This window comes from Lissotriton helveticus, chromosome 2_1, assembly GCF_964261635.1.
Source record: "Lissotriton helveticus chromosome 2_1, aLisHel1.1, whole genome shotgun sequence".
Lineage (NCBI taxonomy): Eukaryota > Metazoa > Chordata > Amphibia > Caudata > Salamandridae > Lissotriton > Lissotriton helveticus.
In genome coordinates, this window is record NC_136059.1 from 1,639,352,297 (window position 1) to 1,639,373,005 (window position 20,709).

At 42.8% G+C, this 20,709-nt stretch overlaps 1 long non-coding RNA gene across 1 annotated transcript in view; it reads right to left on the minus strand.

Annotated features, from left to right (window-relative positions):
- Positions 1-20,709, minus strand: part of LOC144819880 (uncharacterized) — an 80,790-nt gene that overhangs the window by 31,540 nt on the left and 28,541 nt on the right. Inside the window, exon 2 of the long non-coding RNA XR_013607606.1 lies at positions 11,985-12,154. This is a non-coding gene — a long non-coding RNA (uncharacterized LOC144819880). The remainder of the gene's footprint in view (positions 1-11,984; positions 12,155-20,709) is intronic.

The following is a 20,709-nucleotide window of genomic DNA, read 5'->3' on the forward strand; positions in this document are numbered from 1 at the left end:
GTTACGATATTTTTGTAGATGATGTATTTGTGGCGATATTTTTGTAGGTCGATGTTTTAGTAATCCATATTTCATCATGGTACCCCATCTTATACCCTGTTTGGGTGCCATCTTATAAGGGTTTTCACCCTTTAGTAATCATTTTATGTTTTACTTTTATCATGCTTAGTAAGCTGGTAAAGAGGGTTGCTGAGCCCTGGTTTGCATTTATTTTTTCCCTACCTATTCTGCTTTTAATGATCTGCAAAGCACAGGTATCTGGGCCAAGCCCACTAGTCCTGAGGTGGATTTAAATGCAGCAGAAAGCACATTCACACAGCTTTGAGGTGAACACAAATCAGCCAGTTTGTTTCCTTGTATTTCAAACTCATTGTGCTTTTAAGAGAAGGTGCCTGGCTCCCAGTTCAGGTGTCATCTTATAAGGGTTGTTCACTCTTTCTAATCATTTTGTGTTTTACCGTTATCCCGCTTTCTTTGTCTTTTCCTACGTTACCAGTAATTACTCCTCTCAGGGGAGCCTGGTGAGTGGGTAATAGGCGTTGCTGGATCATGGTTTGTATTACATTTTTCCTACCTATTTTGCTTTTAACCAGGCTGCAAAGCATTGGTATCTGGGCCACGCCCCCTACTCCCAAGGGGGATTCAAATGGGGCAGAAAGGGGGTCTGTGCAGCTCTTAGATGTGCATGATTTGTTTCCTTGTATTTTGCACTCACTGTGCTTTTAAGAGGAAGTATCTGGCTCCCAATTTGTGCACCATCGTATAAGGGTTTTCCACTCTTTTTAAATCATTTTATGTTTTACCTTTATCCCGCTTTCTTTGTCGTTTCCTATGTTACTAGTAATTACCCCTCACTGTGGGGCCTGGTGAGCGGGTCATCGGGGTTGATGCCCCCCGGTTTTAATTTAATGTTTCCCTACCTATTCTGCTTTTAGCATGCCGGTATCTGGGCCATGCCCATTAGTCCTGAGGGGGATTTAAATGTGGCAGGAAATGCATCCACGCAGTGGGCGCATCGCTGGCGCGCCAAAGGCAAGCTCATCTGTGCCGTTCCGTGCGCAGACCGTGCTCAGTGCCAGTCCCCTGTCCGTTTTGGCGACCATTCCTTACCCAGCATAGTCTATTCTGGGAAAGCACGTCTTGGATTGAACATTAAAGGTAAGATCCAGGGATGTCTATGTTTAGACCCTGGCACTGTCGTTCAGAACAAAGTCTTGGTTTGCACTAATTGTGATAGCACTTTCACATGGCTGAATGAAAAGTGCAATAGTGATGCTTGTCCAGTGTTTAGTAACTCCACAATTACTTCTACCAAAAAGATTGTCAAGGGTGTCCTTCTTAATGCCAGATCCCTAACAAGACATCAGTTTGAATTCATGGATTTCATAGATAACCATCAAATGGACATTGCATGGGTTACTGAGACTTGGGCAGACCAAGCGTCTGGACCAGATTTAGAGGCAGCAACCCCTCCTAATTTCATGTTTCACCATGTAGGTAGACCTCTGAAATAGGGTGGGGGTTTTGCCATGATTTTTAGGGACATCCTGTCAGGGTTATTGAACAATAGGCCATACCCGTATGTGAAGCTTTTAAAATTTAATGTGGTACTTTCTAACACACAATCTTTTAGACCCAGAATAATTTTTATAGAAAGTGTGGGCTTTCTCTTGGTGCGACGCCTAAAGACGCCTAACTCGAAGATTTTAACTTTCATTTAGAAAACTCTGAAGACCATGACACGGTTGCTCTCACGGAGACTCTTGAGGTTTTTGGGCTGTCTCAATTTGTTAACAATCCCACCCATAGAGCAGGCCATACGCTAGATAGAGGTTTTTCCAGTAATCCCCAAGTGGCCATGAAAGTATTGATTCCTCAAATTTGGTCTTACCACTTTGCAGTGATGTTTGATATAAGGCTTCAATTGAAAATCATTCCGGATAAACCCCTTAGTCAGGAGGTTAAATCTCATGCAGGAAATAAAATACAGGCAGACGTTTTTAATAACTTCAGTTGACTCAATGCCCCCCATATCTGATGACTTGAATAATTCCTCTCTGACTTTTACTAAATGGATTCATTCAGCGGTAGCAATTTCCCTGCCTCCTATGATCCATAACTCACGGAGAAGTAAACCTTTTGCTCCTCGGTTTACTGAGAACCTTAGATTTCAGAAGGAAGCATGCAGAAGACAAGAGAGACAATTGTGGAAAGAATACAACTGGAAATAAAAATAAAAATACAAATAATGTTTAAGCAATATAAAGCGCTCGTGCTTTAGGAAAAATCATTATACTTTATGCAAAAAATAACTGCAGCTAAGAACTCCTCCAGAGACCTTTTCCGGGTAGTGTCCAACTTGGCTGCTCCACTAAGAATATTCTGGCCAATAATAGGATTTTGCCAGCACTATGGCCAATTTCTTTAGGAATAAATTTGGTCACATTTTTAATAAGTTTGATCAAAATTTGGCAAACATGTGGAAGGCTCTACTCAATTGATTCTACCTTAGAAGTGCCCCAAATTTACAGATTTTTCCCCATAATCACTATCACAGGTGATTCATTTGATCCGAACTGCCAAATCAGGTCCACCTACTGACCCCTGTCCTCCGACTATCATTAAGTTGGCCGGGAAACTGTTGTCACCTGCTTGACCAACATTTTCAAATTGTTGAAATCAGGATATTTCCTTAAAATATAGAAGGAGGCTTCCATACTTCCACTATTAAAAATGTCTAATTTAAATTCCAGCGACCCAAACAACTATCGGCCCATTTCCCGGCTATACTTTCCAGCTAAGATAATAGAAAAAAGTCTTGAACCAGCAATTAGCCCATTTTCTATCTGACTACCAATTGTTAGATACAACTCAATTTGGGTTTAGAAATGAACGTAGTAGCAAAACTGCTCTTGTTAAAAGCACAGAAGAGATCAGAGCAATAGTTGCAGTGGTGGTAGTGTGGTGCTTGTAAGCCTCAATTTATCAGCAGTCTTTGATGCGGTTCATTATGGTACTACCATCTCCGGGCTGTGGAATTCGAGGAGTCAGCTCTGAAACTTTTGGAATCAATTGTTTCATGAAACAAGTGGTGGCTTTGGATCCAATTGTGGCCTAGCCATTTTGTCTGCCAGGTGGGGTCCTGCAGGGGTCCTCACTCAGCCCCATGTTATTTAACGTTTATGTTAAGCCCTTGGACACCCTTAAGAGATCCTTTGGGCTGGAACTTACTGCATATGCTGATGACACCCAATTGGTTGTAGCTATGTCTTCTTTTAATAACCAAACATGTGTAAATGTTCATGATTGTATGGCAGCCATTGACAACTGTATTAACCTAAACTATTTAAAACTTAACTCAGGTAAAACAGAGGTCATTCTGATTGGAAATAACCCTTCTTTAGGGGCCCCGTCCTGGTGGCCAGAGGAATTGGGTGCCTTTCCCACCCCTGAAACCTAGGGGTGGTTATGGACAATCATTTAACCTTTGGGCTGTAGGTTAAGGAGGTCATGTCCTCTGCTTTATTGGTCTTAAGGATGCTCAGAAATATGTTTCCTTTCATCCCTATCAATGCCCAAAAACAGTGAACACAGCACTAGTGCAAGCAAAATTAGATTATTGTACTGCCTTATTTTCTAACATGCAGCATCAGCACCTCAATAGACTTCAGGTGTTAAAAAGTTCAGCGGCCAGAATTCTAACAGGGATTCCTAAACACAAATCAGCATCTCAAGCCAACAGACTTCTTCATTGGCTACTGGTTAGGCAGTGCATTAGGTTTAAGGCTCTTTGTCTTGCCCACAAGGCTCTTCATAGAACTGCCCCAGAGTTCCTTAAGCAATCTTTTATAAAAAACTTTTTATTGTAGTTGTGCAAAGAGGAATCTAGAGATCTTCAGGAGCTAGGGCATTGATGGTCCAAAGGTTTAAACAAATCAAATGGGGAGGAAAGAGCCTTGTGAACAGCGCACCCCAGGAATGTAACCTACTTCCCCCTCATATTCGATCCCTAACCTGCTCCAGTTCAGGAAGGCATTGAAAACCTGTTTTTTCACTAAGTAATTCCTTTAGGGCTCATAATTGTTCTCCGAGAGTGCTAGCGCCTTGACAACTTCCGGTACTTGTTTAAACTTTACAAATCACTGTAACATTAACATCTCCGACCATGTGACACCGGTCATTTATTTTAGCCCAATTGTATGGCCTAAAATCTGGAAGGGGTATATCTCCACTGTAGCAACTCTGTTGCAATGTTTGGAGGCTTGTTCTGGGGTCTGCTTTATTCCACAACAGCCTCCATTGCTCTCCTTCAATTTTAGTAAAGATTTCGTCAGGAGTTTATAATAGCAGTTTTGTAGGATGTAGAGAAATTTGGGGAGGGTGATCATCTTAAACATGACTGCTGTACCCAATATAGTAAGAGGAAGGGCCCTCCAACGTGTGGCATCTGTGCGAAAATCTGACCGTTTTTCCTCTGTATTATGTTCAGTGTTGCATAATTGCCCAAATATCGGAAGCCCCCATGTCACCCTCAGCTGCCCTGCCAGCCTTTGTAGAGCATCATGATCAGTTACAGAATAGAGGACTGATTTATTCCAATTGATAGTATATCCCGAATGAGTACCATTGGTCTCAAATTAATGGAACATTGTGGGGATTGAGGTGTGTTGGTGGGTGAGGTATAAGAGGATATCATGTGCATATAGTGAGATTATTCCCTCCTTTATCGATGACCCAGGGGCCCTAAAGCCGTTTATAGGCAGGTTGTAATATACCTGGTAGCTAAAGGCTCCAACTCAAGGGCAAATAGGAGAGGAGAGAGTGGGCAGCCTGTCAGGTACCCCTCTTAATGGGAAATTCTGCTAACATTATGCTGTTAACCCACACTATCACAGTGGGTTCTCGAATATAGTAGAGCTACCCAGGCCAAAACGTTTCATCCAAATCCCATTCTCCTATGGGTTTGCAACATAAAAGACCAATAAACTGCGTTAAATCCCTTCTTTGCATCTAAAGAGACAAATACATGAGGGTCCCAGCGGGACTGCCATCCAGTTATGGAGTCTGTGAAGGTTGCCCCTGGTAGAGCACTTTAGCATGAAACCAGACTGATATTTATGAACCAAGCAGGAAATGAAGCCTGTGAGTCTAGTAGCAAGTACTGTGCCCAGAACCTTAGTTTGAATGTTGAGTAGAGAGATTGGACGATAAGAGCCACACTCAATGGGTGGTTTTCCTGGTTTATGGATCCCTTCTATTGTAGCTCTGCGCAGGTTGGGTGGAAGAATTCCCTCCTGCAGAGCCGTCACATAAAATTTGTGCCAGTGGGGCGCCAATAGATCTATCTTTTTTTTTTATCTGTCAGAAGGCCATTAGGGCTGGACCGTTTCCTGGAGTAAGATTAGCCACTGCTGCTCGTACCTCAACGAAGGAGATCTTGCCTTCTTGGGTCTTACTGTCCTCCACAGAGAGGGCTGGTATGTCTATCACATTCTAATATTCTGTTGGTCTATGAGAGGACGTTCTTTACAGAAGGCCTTATAAAATCGCTTACATTCGTCTGCTATCTCTTTGTCCATTACATAAAGAGTTCCTCCTGCTCCCTCTATTCAATTTACCCATCTCGCCTCCAATTTGCATCGGCCATGCCATGCCAACAATTTCCTTGCTTTGTCACCAGTGTCATAGAGGTGGTGCTGTGTGGCTAAAAATTGGGTGTTTACCTTGTTGGTAGCTAGTGCTCTATATTCTGCATGCAGGGTCTCCATCTACCTTATGGTCAGGGGGATAGATAGAGCTGCATTTGCAGCTTCTCTTTTTGCAGAGGGGCGCTCTAGTTCTTCCATTTCTTCAACGCCTTAGTTTTTTTTTAAAAGCAATGATATTATGAGCTCTATCTCGGATCACTGCCATATAAGCATTTCACAGTGTCACCGCCAAGTCTACGGAATCTTTATTGTTCTAAAACATAGAGTTTTGTGTCTGTCATAAGTTCTCACAGGATTGTTTCATCCCTTAGCTCCCAAGCACCCAGCCTCCAACTATTACCTCGTTCATGGGGCCTCTGTCCTATGGAGACCCGGAGTGGGGAGATTTTCAGACAGACCGCATGCTAGATACTTTTCTCTATGTATCGTTCCACTTACCTGGCCAGTGTGAATATATAATGCAATCTGGAAAATACTTTATGTACTCCAGAGTAATACAAATAAACTCTTGTTGTTGGACGATGTCACTGCCAGAGGTCAGTCAGTCCCAGTATTTCGATGAGGCGCTTCACAGGTGTGGTTTTAGTTGTGGTGGGTGACGTCCCTGATCTATCTAGTGCAGTTGACAACACATCATTGCAGTCTCCTCCAATAATATGCAAAGAAGACTTGGTTTCTAAAAGAATTCAAGCTACAGCGTTTAATGTGGGTTGCTGCAGATGTGGGGGTGCATATACACTTTTGATAGTGACGTCCTTCCGTCCCCACATGCCCTGGACGGCTACATAAGTCCTATTGGTGGTCTATCCACTTTCTTTGGACCTGGAAGGGGGGCGTCTTCCAGACTAGGATAGCTACACCCCTTGCCACTGGAGTGAAACTAGCATGTGCCAACATGGTGTATGCCTCCCAGGCCAAGAAGCGACAGCAGTTTCCCCGGAGATTGGTCTCTTGCAAGAGAACGACATCCGGTTTCTGTCCCCTGATAAAGGTAGTCATTAATCCTCTCTTAATTTTATTGCCTAACCCATTGACATTCTATGTGAGAATGGGCCAAATCCTCTGATCAGAATTAATGGTGTGAATCATACCCACATATCTGTATACCTATGCCCCTCAGTCTGTGGAGAGGAGCTTCTCCTGCAGATGGTGTATTCTCCCCATTGTCTAATACCAAAGAATGAAAAACAGCACAACAAACATAACACAAAATATTGAACCCATTCCCCCTCCATACCCCCTGCACATGTTCATCCTCATGTCTCACTATGGTAACCCCATTGCAGGACCAGGCCTGAGAGGTTTGTAGACCACCCTACCCCAAAACTATGAACACTAAGAACGTATAACTTTCTTCATAAATAGCATCTGTTCTACAACACTTACTCAGTATGTCTGGGAAAGAAACAACTAAGTTTGTAGCTGTCACAGTCCCCCCTGCACGTATACTCTAGCCTAGAGGCCTTGAAACCCATTCACTCTATGCACACACATTTAACCCCTTCGACGCTCATGACGAGCTGGGCTCGTCATGAGGTAGCCTCCTCGCACGCTCATGACGAGCCCAGCTCGTCATGTAAAGTGCGGTTTTAAAAACCTGAGCACAGGAGCGGAATTTCGCTAGCGCGCATGCGGTTAATATGATACAAACTACAGGGAAGTGAAAGAAAGAATAAAGAAGAGAAAAATACTGGAAACAAAAGGGTCTGAAAGGGAAGGGGAGCAGGAAAGAGAGAGAGGAGGACTAAAAGAGAGCTCTCTCACCAATCCCATCAGCGCCTTTCCAAGCAATCCGATGGCCCCTTGGAGGAAAATGTTTCGCCCATGAACATTAATTAATGTTCAGTGTCCCTATCAGTCCCTCTGCTTGAATCAATGGATTCCAGTTTAAACTGTTTATTCAATCGCACCTCAGCCCACCGGCTCACCCCTCTTGATCTAAATCTATGGTCTCCGTCAGATATCAGTTGCGTTATGTCGATGGTTTTTACATGGGAGTGAGTCAACTTTCTCAGTCTCGGTCATCCAGTGTCAGATTTAGAGGAATGACTGCACAGTGGGTTCTGTGTGGAGGATCCATCCCAAGGCCCTTCACGACTCCCCCTTATACGGGCCCAACCTTTGCATTTGGAAGTCCAGGCTTTGAGTCTGGCCCTATCTCTTCCCCTCGACATTGTTAGTGCGGGATTCTGCTTGAGGTGTGGCGGGGGCCTCTCCTCTAGCCATCTTCAAGCCTCCACAGGCGTTTTTTAAAGAAGCATGTTTTATCCTGTAGGATAACTTTCAACTTTACCGAAAATTGGAGCATATACTGGAGTTGCATTGCACAAAGTTTCACTTTGAATGCATCAAAGGAGCAGCGCTGCTTCTGCACTTCACAGGACTAATCAGGGAAGAGCAGTGTGGTGAAAGAGTCATATTTGAGCGTGCCACACTGAAATGCTTCTCTGAGTATCACATCCTGATCATGGTAGTTCAGGAAGCGTGTGATGAGGGCCCCTACTGGAGGTCTGCAGGCGAATGCCCTATGAGCCCTCTCTATCCTGAAGCATGTGGTAAAATGTACAGATGGGAAGTGAGTCCGGAGCCCGTTCCCTAGGAATTATGGTGCGTTGGTTCCCTCTACACCCTCAGGAAAGCCCACGAAGTGGAGGTTGTTGACCTTGCGCAGTTCTCAGTATCACCTACCCTCCACAAGAGATCTTCAATGAGAGCTTTGATAGTGATTAAGTATTTACCCTGGGAGTGGGCTGTATCCTCCCGTTCCGATATACTATCTGATGTTGCTGTCACTCTGTAAGCGACTTTACAGAGGTCTTGTTTCAGCAGTGAGACTTCTGCGGCAACCTCCCCCACTTTGATTTCCAGTGCCGCTCTGGATTGTTAAATTGCCAGTAGCAAAGCTGCATTGTCTTATGGTGGGTTGTTGACATCAATCGGTGGGGGGAACCTCCATCATTCTAGTATACCTGTCTATCTTACCCTCTTTGTAAGGTATCAGGCCTTTATCTTTAGCCATGGTATGTATGGTTGACGATGTGTTTGGTCCTGCTCCCCTGTCTTCCTCCAGAGGCACTTGCAGTCAGCTTGACCTCAGGGTCCCTCTGGGGTTACCGGAATGGGTTTCTGTGTTTCAGGGGTTTCACAACAGAGGAAGCGTTAGGTCCTGGATAATATCCTGTTCTTGGTCAGCGGTCAGCAGTCAGGAGGAGGGGATCTTTCGGCACCCATCGTCCATGCGAAGGAGACATTCCCCTCCATCTGTAAGCACATCCCCACTCCCTGGGCTTCAGCGGAAAACCACGATTATCGATCTTGCCATAGTGGGTCTAATGCTTAGGGGCCATCCCCCAGCAGTAGGAGATTCCGGTGTCTGTGGGGCCCTCTGTTCAGGCCCCTGTACCACCGGAATTGAGTATCATGGGCACCATGCAAAAGAGGAGGGGAGAGGGACCGGTAACCCATGCTAAACCACAGTTCTTTAAGTACTTTGGCCAAAATCTAACTCAGGTATTAGTATTGCTGTGGCCTCTTTTGTGGGCAATTTACAGAATTGGAGGCCTAATATCTCTCAGTATGAGCTTCTTACTCACATTTTAGTTCACAACCACAGGATGTGTTGCTCCTCTGGAGTAGGGGTGACTGGAAGACACACTTTGTTTACACTTTTGTCAGCTCCTGCAGTGACCTACTGTTTGCCCACAATTGCCACAATTCTGGTAGTTTTCAGGCCAGGGAGGGGCAAAGAAACATGTCATTTTCCATTGAGGATAGCCAGAGACACGGACTTCAGTGGCAGGTATCTTTCTACAGCTCCAGGCCGCGCCTGTTAAGTCCTGAGTGTGAATTAGTAGTTTTTTCAGTTGGTCAGTTTACTTTACTGGGCATCTCCCCTGCGATGAAGAGTTTCTCCCTCTAGGCGGACTCTTCCTGCAGGAACCCCTTTATCAGCAGGCCAGACAGACTCCCTTAGCAATGCAGATCCACAGCTCATTCCAGTAGATAACTTCAGAATTATTCAGGTGATAACCCCTGACCTCTGGGAAGCTGGCAATGAAAGATTTTAGAAGTTTGCCCAGCACCCTACAGAATGTGACTTACAGCAGTCAGTGAGAAATCCTGAAGCACTGACTGCCTTCTCATATACTCCTTTCTCAGACATGGTTTATGTTACATGTGCTGTTCTAGAACCAGTTTGATGTGGTTGCTTCCCTTTGCATGTAGCTCCTCTTCCAGAGCAGCAGAAACTCTGTACAGTGGTGAGCTTTGAGTTGATGTTGTCTTCACCCAGCATTACTCATGGAACTTTGAGCTGCCCTCGCATTCTCCATTCTTTGTTGTAATGTTTGTAATGTACAGTTGTCAGTTGCTGCTAGATCGTGCTTCGATCAATACTGCTGCGCAGTACCTATTGTTTTTACAATAGACTTAACTGCTTAACTGAAGAAGATTCGAGCTTCATTACTACAATTATTCTTGGGACGATCTTCAGGTACTGTCAAACTCACGTAGAATTCTTTGATTTTGCCGGTTACGGAGTTTGACTTTCGGCGGAGTACAGAGCCGAGTTCAGTGGTCCCTGGTCTGGGGCTAGTGGTTCCAGGCAGCGCTGGTAAAGCTTTGAGCAGGATCCCATTTGTGGAGTTATGGTTGCCTGGCCAGGATATTATTTAGTAAAACGGCCGACAGAAGAGCAAGCTGCTGAGATTTGGTTTGTGCGCATGAGCTGGGTTGTTTACAGATTTCGGCTGCTGAGAACAGCGTTCTAGCTGTTACGCGTTTATCTCGGCAGATATTTCACAGCGGCAGTAGTGACGCAGATGTCTGCATGTGAACCTGACTAATATATGCGGCCATCTTGAAGTTGTGGTTGGCAAAGCTCCGTCCCTGTTTTTTTTTGTTACTCATTTGGATTTCCAGCAGTACGTGGTTGGCACACGTTGTGTGATCGTCAGTGCAGGTCTTTAAAAAACAATGTATCCCTCCCATTGTACAGCACGGTGACGCGCACACAACTTCGTAGTGTGCATTACTGGCAAATCTTACGCTGTGATATGCACACTACAAAGCAGGAATACACTTAGACATTGTGGTTCCCAGCAGTGTCTGGTGAGTTAATTAAGCGTTGTGACGCGCACATCTTTCTGTGTGTTTGGAATGTGGTGATGTGCACATCTTGGCATTAATCTTATAGTGCATGCCCATTGTTACTGTGACAAACAGGGAGACAATTGTTTGCTCACAATTTTGGGACAAGCAACATATATGGTTTTATTTTCCTCTGCATTCTGCTGTCCAAATGATCATTTGATATATATATATATATATATATATATATATATATATATATATATATATATATATATATATAAATATATATATATACATGGTTTGAAAAAGAATGCTCCTTCTGAATGTCTGTGGCCCCAAGGGGAATTGGCGTATACACCGGCGGAGCGTGCCCGTAGTCAATCTCGTCACCAAAGTACCAAATGCCCATACGCTCTCAGCAACTTAGACGTCAGCCAGAATGGATCCAAGGGTGTTTATTTCTCTGACAACATGTTTCGACAAAAAGCCTTGCTCACGTCAAAGTAAATGTGTACAGACGATGACTAATAAAGCATTCAGTGATAGCATTAGGGTAAACACAAATGAAGGACAATACACGTAACTACATCACTAGCCCAGAACGATGCGGTGGCGATCTTGCAATGTTACTTTGTACTAATAAACATGTCTGTATACAGATGTCAAATAAGAAAGTAACATTATAATTATTGAAGTGAACATACTGTGGTATTGTGCTACGAGTTTGCAAGGCGAAGTATAAGCCCTTCATGCATACGTACTACACAAAATTTTAACCGGGGCTTTGCTGCGCTAATATCAATATGCGGCACATCGTCCATAATCACAGGCCGACGAGGAAAAATGGTTAAAGAGTCACAAGATATATCCCTGTGTAATGGGAACAGATTGTGTTAAATACATGTGACCGGGTGACATGTCAGCACTGTCAGTGAACATAGGACTGCCGCAGTGATGGTGAAAAAGAGTATGACATTTCAACATACGCTCGGTGTCAACTAGGTCAAAACAGTGAACAGACCCAATGTCTTCCCCAATTGGAGGCTGCCACGTAAAATACCGATCTGACATTTCAGTACTTAAACAGTTATTATGTAAAATACACTACTAACATACTTGAGTCAGACAACTGTAAATAAGTCAGTCAGGTGCTGGTCCTAATCAAATGTAAAATAGCAAGCCTACCCGGAATGTCCAAACCGCATCACAGAACGTGATGTTGAGTTCACTTTCAAACATAGTGGTGTTCAAATGCCAAGAAAGCTATCAGTGGTCTTGTGCTCGGTGAAATGATGGTGAAAAGGGTAGGATGCCCGTGACCGGCGAATAGCGTGAATGGGCCCCTTCCTTTTCGCCTGTGTAAGAAGAACAGAAACAATAACATTAGTGTTGTGAAATTAAAATCTTAAAAACGTTTCATGAGCATCTTATGTTAACAATAATATATCATTGCACATAGGGAGGAGAGGAAAAGGAGAAGGGGGAAGGGGAGGGGGCATCGAAAAAAAGAAGAGGGAAGAAACAAAAAAAGAGGGAAACAAATCAGAGCAAAATGAATAAAAAGAATGAAAAGAATAAAAAGAGAGTAGTACGGGAATAGAAACCAGGCGGGAAGTAAAAGACATAGTACTTAAAAAATGTCACAGTATTCCTACAAACAAAAACATAGTTTACAGTGGATTTACCAAGATTCTAACAGTTAGACACAGCACGTTATTCCCTAAGGTGAATTGCTAACTCTTCATCTTGATTCAGACCCCCTGGGAACTTGCTTTGGAAATCAATGATATATTTCGATTCCCTTTGTCTTAATCTAAGCTCTCTGTCTCCTCCCCTCGGATTCCTAGTAATCTGTTCCAAAATAAAGAATCTCAGATCTAAGCGGTTGGAGAAATGTCTGTCCCTGAAGTGTCTCGCTACTAGGTATTTTTCATCATTGTGTACAATGGCCCTGTAATGTTCCAGAACTCGTTTTTTAGCTAGCAAAGTGGTGCTGCCAATATACCATAGTCCACATGGGCATACAATGACATATATTACAAACGTGGTACTGCAAGTGAGGAATTGATGGATCTCTCGTTCAATGCCATTGAGCTAACATTTTTTACAAAGTGACTATTTTTGCAGGCCTTGCAATGGCCGCAAGGAAAAAATCCCTTGAGGCCCTTTCCATGTCCTGTCGTGTACACAGTAAAGTCACTGTAGCATGTCGCGAATATTTCTGCCTTTACGATATGTCACACTGGGTCTGTTGGTAATCTCATTCCCTATTATAGTGTCAAATTTCAGGATGTCCCAGTTTTTGGCTAGAATCTTTTGTATGTTTTTGGATTCAGAATTGTAAGTCAGGATCAGCTGGGTATTGCACTCATTCTCATTCTCAGGAGTAATTTCTTTGTCTGAAAGAGTAACAGACCTGGGTATTTTGTCAGCACGCTCTGTAGCCTTGCGGAGCACCCAGTTGGGATAACCACGAGTTATAAACCGTGACAACATTTCTTTACACTCCTCTTGGTATGCCAACTCGGTATTGCAGTTCTTTTTCACCCTCAGCAATTCACCATACAGAATACTCCACTTAAGAGTCTCCGGGTGACTGCTGAGGGCGTGCAGGATACTCTTCCCCACAGTGGCCTTGCTGAATAGAGTGGTAGAGAGTTTATTGTCAATCACATCAAGCCTGACATCAAGGTACTCTGCTGTATATTTGCTAATATGACCGGTAAGTTGGATGTTTTTGTCATTATCATTGAGAAACTCAACGAAGTGTCTGGCCTCTTGTTCGTCACCTCTCCAGATGACGAACAAGTCATCTATGTATCTCACCAGGTGATTATCTGTTCAAGATACCCTGCACAGGCCGGGCTTGCAAAGATCTTCCACTCCCAGCTTCCCATGAAAAGATTTGCGAAGCTGGGAGCAAAGCAAGAACCCATCGCGGTACCCGTCACCTGCCTGTACAGGACACCTTCGTACAGAAAGATGTTGTGGGTGAGACAGAATTCCATCATGCTGAGCAGCATTTTGTTGTGTTCCCTAAATCTCAGGGGACGTTGTTCTAGGAATTCGTTGCAAGCACTCAGTCCTTGTTGATGGTCTATAATAGTATATAAGGACTGATCATCCGGGGTAATCAAAACAAACTCATTTTCCCATTCAACTTCTTGTATCTTGTTAAGAAAGTCCTTAGTGTCGCGGATATAGCTGGGTACGTTGTTAACCCATTCACGTAGAAAATGATCTACGTATTTAGATATATGTTCCGCCACACTACCCCTAGAAGACACAATGGGTCTTCTTGGTGGTCTAATTGGATCCTTATGAAGTTTGGGTAGGAGGTACATGACAGGGAGTACAGGATGGTCGTTTTTGAGATATCTATATTCCTCCCATTCGACGATACCCATATCCTTCCACATAGTGAGTTTGTCCCAAATGCATAATATACTATTGTTGTAAGTATCTTGGGAAATGGGTTGGTAGAATCTCTGATCTTCAAGTTCTCTGTGTGCCTCTTCTATATGCATCGCCCTGTCCATAATGACAACATTGCCACCCTTGTCGGCTGGGCGGATGACAATGTTATCATCATCCATGAGTGATTTAGTGCCTTTCTTTCTCTAGCTGACGTGTTATACCCATTGGGGTAGGATCTGTTCTTTTTGTGTCTATACTCACATAGTGCCATACTAACACTGTCCTGGAAAGTATCCAGAGAATCATGGGGTAGTGGTGGGAGGAATGTCGATTTGGGTTTAAAACCCGACAGAGCCCAGCTGTCCGTGACGAATTCTGCGCTATGTAAAAGCTGCGTGTCGCTTTCTACCCTTATGGTGTCCCCATTCATACCACACTGCTCACTATGGGGGGCTATGCTATTGTGTGTGGTATTATCTTCTATTCCAATTTTCTTCTTCTAGTTGTATGATGTTAACGATGGTCTCAACATCACCTATGCTAAAATCATCAGTGCCCATGGGTTCATGCTGTCTGGGTGTCTTGTAACCCCCTGTTTGTTTCAATTTGTGCCATTTCTTAAGTTCTAATTTCTGGGTAATTCTGAACAAGTCAATTCTAGACTCAGCATAATTAAACGGCATGGAGGGGCAAAATGAAAGTCCCAAGCATAATGTCAAAATTTCAGTATCACTGATTCTCTTACTGGACAGGTTGATGACTGTCTTTTTGGCTGTCGGTAAGTCCATTAATGGCCTCTTTTGGAGCGTGCCCTTCTGGTTCCTCTGGCGCCCCTTGCCTTGCCTCTTTTCCCATCTTTGTTTGAATCTTTTTCCTCTGTTGGCGCGTTTCCCTTCCTATGCCTCGACCTCGTCCCCTCTGTCCTCTCGTCATGGGTGCTGGAGTGTCCTTCATCCTCCGTCTGCTCCGGCGCAGGTGACGATACTCCTGTAAACAATTCACCTGACGTGTGGAATTTTCAGTAGTGGATCCCCCCTCTGTTGAAATATCTGATTCAGTCTCGCTCAGACTTGAGGGGTGGTCTTGATGACTCTCAGAATTCTCATTGTTTTCACCATTAGGCTCATCATTAGGGGCATAAAGATGGTCATATTTGCGACTGAATGTGAGAATCCTCCCACACCCATAATCGTTGTAGTCCAGATCTAGTTTTCTTTCCTTTCGCGCCTTGATTTCTTCCTCATATTTTTTCAAACGTTCTTTCATATCTTTGATCATTTTGTCCACTGTTTCGCCATCCGCTACTTTTTTAATTTCTTCCAATAACTCCTGTATTTGTTTCAGTAATGATAATCTGTCAATCCAAGAATATTTCACTAGGATTTCTAACATCCTCCTCGAACTTGCCGCTGAATTTTCTGACCATTCTGTTAGCATGGCCGGATTCAGGGTGTCATAGGTGGGTGTAATAAAGATATGTAGACCCTGTGGAACCATTTCCTGGTCTATATTGTTCTGCAAAGAAATGGTTTCCAACCATTTTGAGATTTCTCCTCTTATCAGTTTCTCCAATTGGTTAATTTTATCATTAATTGTATTTGACGAGTTGTTCTTTTCTCCACTATCCCCAGTGAGTTTTTTCTTTTTTTCTATTAAATAGTAATTGAGCTGCTGCTCTCCTTTGCTCATCCTCTTCCTCCATAGTCCACAACAACACCCCAGGTCAGAATTGTCTGTAAGGTGATTAGTCTAGTTGCCCCCATCAAATACGGGTTATTCCTGTGCTCCGGTTTGGTGGTCCACAATTGTGTAACAAAGCTATCTTGGTGAAGCTACTCTGAGGACAAAACTGCCTCAGTGACAACACCTAAATACCGCATTCGTGTAGCGAAAGACGGACCAAACCAAATGTCCCAATCACAATCGTTTTTCAGTTTTCAAGCAGAGGGAGTCAAAAAATAATAAATGAGTACACAGAGTGCAACGGTCTCCGTGTCGCTGCCTTGTAAAGTCTGCGTGTGGTTTACCCAACCTCAGCTGTACTCTCCGTCAGGGCGAACACTCAGGACCTTCACTCTTAGACTCACCTCGTAAGCGCGCACGGCGGACTCCGTGTGTCCAAAAATTCGCTGCACCCAGCCTCTTGACACTCTCAATTTTAAGGTTCCAAAGAGGATGCTCCTTCTGAATGTCTGTGGCCCCAAGGGAAATTGGCGTATACACCGGCGGAGCGTGCCGGTAGTCAATCTCGTCACCAAAGTACCAAATGCCCATACGCTCTCAGCAACTTAGACGTCAGCCAGTATGGTTCCAAGGGTGTTTATTTCTCTGACAACATGTTTCGGCAAAAAGCCTTGCTCACGTCAAAGTAAATGTGTACAGATGACAACTAATAAAGCATTCAGTGATAGCATTAGGGTAAACACAAATGAAGGACAATACGCGTAACTACATCACTAGCCCAGAACGATGCGGTGGCCATCTTGCAATGTTACTTTGTACTAATAAACATGTCTGTATACAGATGTCAAATAAGAAAGTAACATTATAATTATTGCAGTGAACATACTGTGGTATTGTGCTACAAGTTTGCAAGGCAAAGTATAAGCCCTTCAAGCATACGTAGTATCCAAAATTTTAACCGGGGCTTTGCTGCGCTAATATCAATATGCGGCGCATCGCCCATAATCACAGCCCGACGAGGCAAAGTGTTAAAGAGTCACAAGATATATTCCTGTGTAATGGAAACAGATTGTGTTAAATACATGTGACCGGGTGACATGTCAGCACTGTCAGTGAACATAGGACTGCCGCAGTGATGGTGAAAAAGACTATGGTATATTGGCAGCACCACTTTGCTAGCTAAAAAACGGGTGCTGGAACATTACAGGGCCATTGTACACAATGATGAATAATACCCAGTAGCGAGACACTTCAGGGACAGACATTTCTCCAACCCCTTAGATCTGAGATTCTTTATTTTGGAACAGATTACTAGGAATCCGAGGGGAGGAGACAGAAAGCTTAGATTAAGACAAAGGGAATCTAAATATATCATTGATTTCCAAAGCAAGTTCCCAGGGGGTCTGAATCAAGATGAAGAGTTCACCTTCGGGAATAACGTGCTGTGTCTAAATGTTAGAATCTTGGTAAATCCACTGTAAACTATGGTTTTGTTTGTAGGAATACTGTGACATTTTTTAAGTACTATGTCTTTTACTTCCCGCCTGGTTTCTATTCCTGTACCCCTCTTTTTATTCTTTTTATTCTTTTCATTCTTTTTATTCTTTTTATTCATTTTGCCCTGTTTTGTTTCCCCTTTTTTGTTTCTTCCCTCTTCTTTTTTTCGATGCCCCCTCCCATTCCCCTTCTCCTTTTCCTCTCTTCCCTATGTGCAATGATATATTATTGTTAACATAAGATGCTCATTAAACGTTTTTAAGATTTTAATTTCACTACACTAATGTTATTGTTTCTGTTCTTCTTACACAGGCGAAAAGCAAGGGGCCCACTCACGCTATTCACCGGTCACGGGCATCCTACCCTTTTCACCATCATTTCACCGACCACTGATAGCTTTCTTGGCATTTGGGCACCACTATGTTTAAAAGTGAATTCAACATCACGTTCTGTGATGCGGTTTGGACATTCCGGGTAGGCTTGCTATGATACATTTGATTAGGACCAGCACCTGACTGACTTATTTACAGTTGTCTGACTCAGGTATGTTAGTAGTGTATTTTACATAATAACTGTTTAAGTACTGAAATGTCAGATCGGTATTTTACGTGGCGGCCTCCAATTGGGGAAGACATTGGGTCTGTTCACAGTTTTGACCTAGTTGACGGCGAGCGTATGTTGAAATGTCGTACTCTTTTTCACCATTACTGCGGCAGTCCTATGTTCACTGACAGTGCTGACATGTCACCCGGTCACATGTATTTAACTCAATCTGTTTCCATTACACAGAGATATGTCTTGTGACTCTTTAACACTTTGCCTCTTCGGGCTGTGATTATGGACGATGTGCCGCATATTGATATTAGCGCAGCAAACTCCCGGTTAAAATTTGGGATACTACGTATGCTTGAAGGACTTATAGTTCACCTTGCAAACTCGTAGCACAATACCACAGTATGTTCACTGCAATAATTATAATGTTACTTTCTTATTTGACATCTGTATATAGACATGTTTATTAGTACAAAGTAACATTGCAAGATGGCCATCGCATCGTTCTGGGCTAGTGATGTAGTTACGTGTATTGTCCTTCATTTGTGTTTACCCTAATGCTATCACTGAATGCTTTATTAGTTGTCGTCTGCACACATTTACTTTGACGTGAGCAAGCCTTTTTGGCGAAACATGTTGTCAGAGAAATAAACACCCTTGGAACCATTCTGGCTGATGTCTAAGTTGCTGGGAGCGTATGGCATTATGAAATTTGAACATTATTTGCAATTCATAAACACGGAAAATAATCATTGCAGCAATGGATAAAAGAGAGGCTAAAAGAAGTGAACTTGCAAATACCTTCTTTGATCAACCAGAAGTAATGAGCAGCTCAGCAGAGGTACAAACATCGACAAAATAAACGGACATATAAACGAAATTAAGAAGTTGGAAAAAGCTGTCAAAAAAAGAAATAAATAAGTGGTGGGAAAAATTGGCACTCCAAAAATACCTGGAAGTAAATCGGATACCTCGAGGCTTGAGAATTACACTAATGCCTAACCACCAAGATACAAGTAATGATTTGTTACAGGAGTGGGGCGAGTTCATCCTAAACACCTCGAGTTGGCTGATGGAAATACTTGTAAAACACTTGGAAATCGCTATGAACAAAATTAAACATCAATTGAAAGCGCTGGAAATTGAGATCGACTCACTGGATTTAAACACAGAAATGCTCAAATTAAAGGAATAAATGGAAAAACAAATAGTCCAACAACGCAAATACACAAAATATTTAAGAGACAAAAAAGATTACCTTGAAGGACATATTTTCACTTTTTCCAGAAAACGTGACAGCCTAAAAAATTGGGAACAATAGGGCAGTGAGTCTAATATTTCAACCAGTGCATCCTCATCAATTTCAGCAGAAAGAGGAGAGGAAGAATCAGACTTGGAAGGAGCAAGAAGGAAAATGTATATTTTTGGGGATATGCGGTTGGTGCTCCAGCAGCGGCAATGGGAACAGAACATGAGCAACCAACCGCAAATGCTCAGAGGAAGGGGCCGAGGCAATGGAAGAGGCCGACGTGGAAACAAACAAGGAGAGGAAGGAGAAAGAGAAGAGAAAGACAAAGTGGGCACACAAACCAGGAGCATGCGATTGAAAAAAAACTAGAAATGGAAGAAAATGACATGGAAGATCTAAATGTTATAAGGGAAATAACGGAAACGGAGAAATCACTTCTACAGCGGGGCTTAAATTTTTGCCCGCGCAACACTATCGATATAGCGCAAACAAGAATAGATTTATACCAATATATAAGAAAAATCAAGCTGGCCAAAATTTTCAAAGAAAATGAACAAATGCGACAACATAAAAAGACACCAACAGTAGCAACAGCAGAACGTGAGGCCAGGGATGCAACAGCCTTCTCCTTATTGATAAACATGGATGTGGCAGATAACAATGAACACGAAAACATAAATCCAGAGACAGTATATACCCAAATAGGGTCTGGACTAAGCGGTCTCAAACCAGAATCCAAATTCTATCCGCATTTGCCCCATGCAAACAAAATCGATATGTTCAGTGATGCAGAGATTCATGAATTATGTGAAATCAAACAAAAGAAATTTCATGATAATCTAAAAAAAAAAGGAAAGAGAAGCTCTAAAAGAATTAATACAAGATGACAAAATTATCCTGAAAATGGCAGACAAGGGAGGAAACATCATTGTGTGGAATAAATCTGATTATGAAAAGGAAGCCCATCGCCAACTAAACAATACGGAATACTATACAAAATTGAAGACAAATCCAACTTTGTTTTTTTAAAAAAAATGAATTGGATGATAAATTAGAGGAATGGCAGACTGCGAACTTGCTAGATGATGATGAGGTAAAATATCTGAAAACAGATCACCCAGTAATGGCAACAATCTATTTTTTACCTAAGGTCCACAAACATGCAACAAAGCCGCCGGGCAGGCCAATCGTGTCCGCGAAAGGATCTTTATATGAGCCAATATCAAATTATGTGGATCACTTTTTAATGCCATTTGTACAAAATTTAACCTCATACATCAAAGACACCTGCGACATGTTGAGACATCTACAAGACATTCCATGGCAGGAGTCTTACAGTTTAATCACAATGGATGTGATTTCACTGTATACGAACATTAAAAACGATGTGGGAATCACAGCTTGTGAACATTTTCTCAAGAAAAGGAACATCCAATACATTAAACATAATCAGATGATCCTAGAAATGATCAATTTATGTTTAACACATAATGTATTCCGATTTGGAGAGGA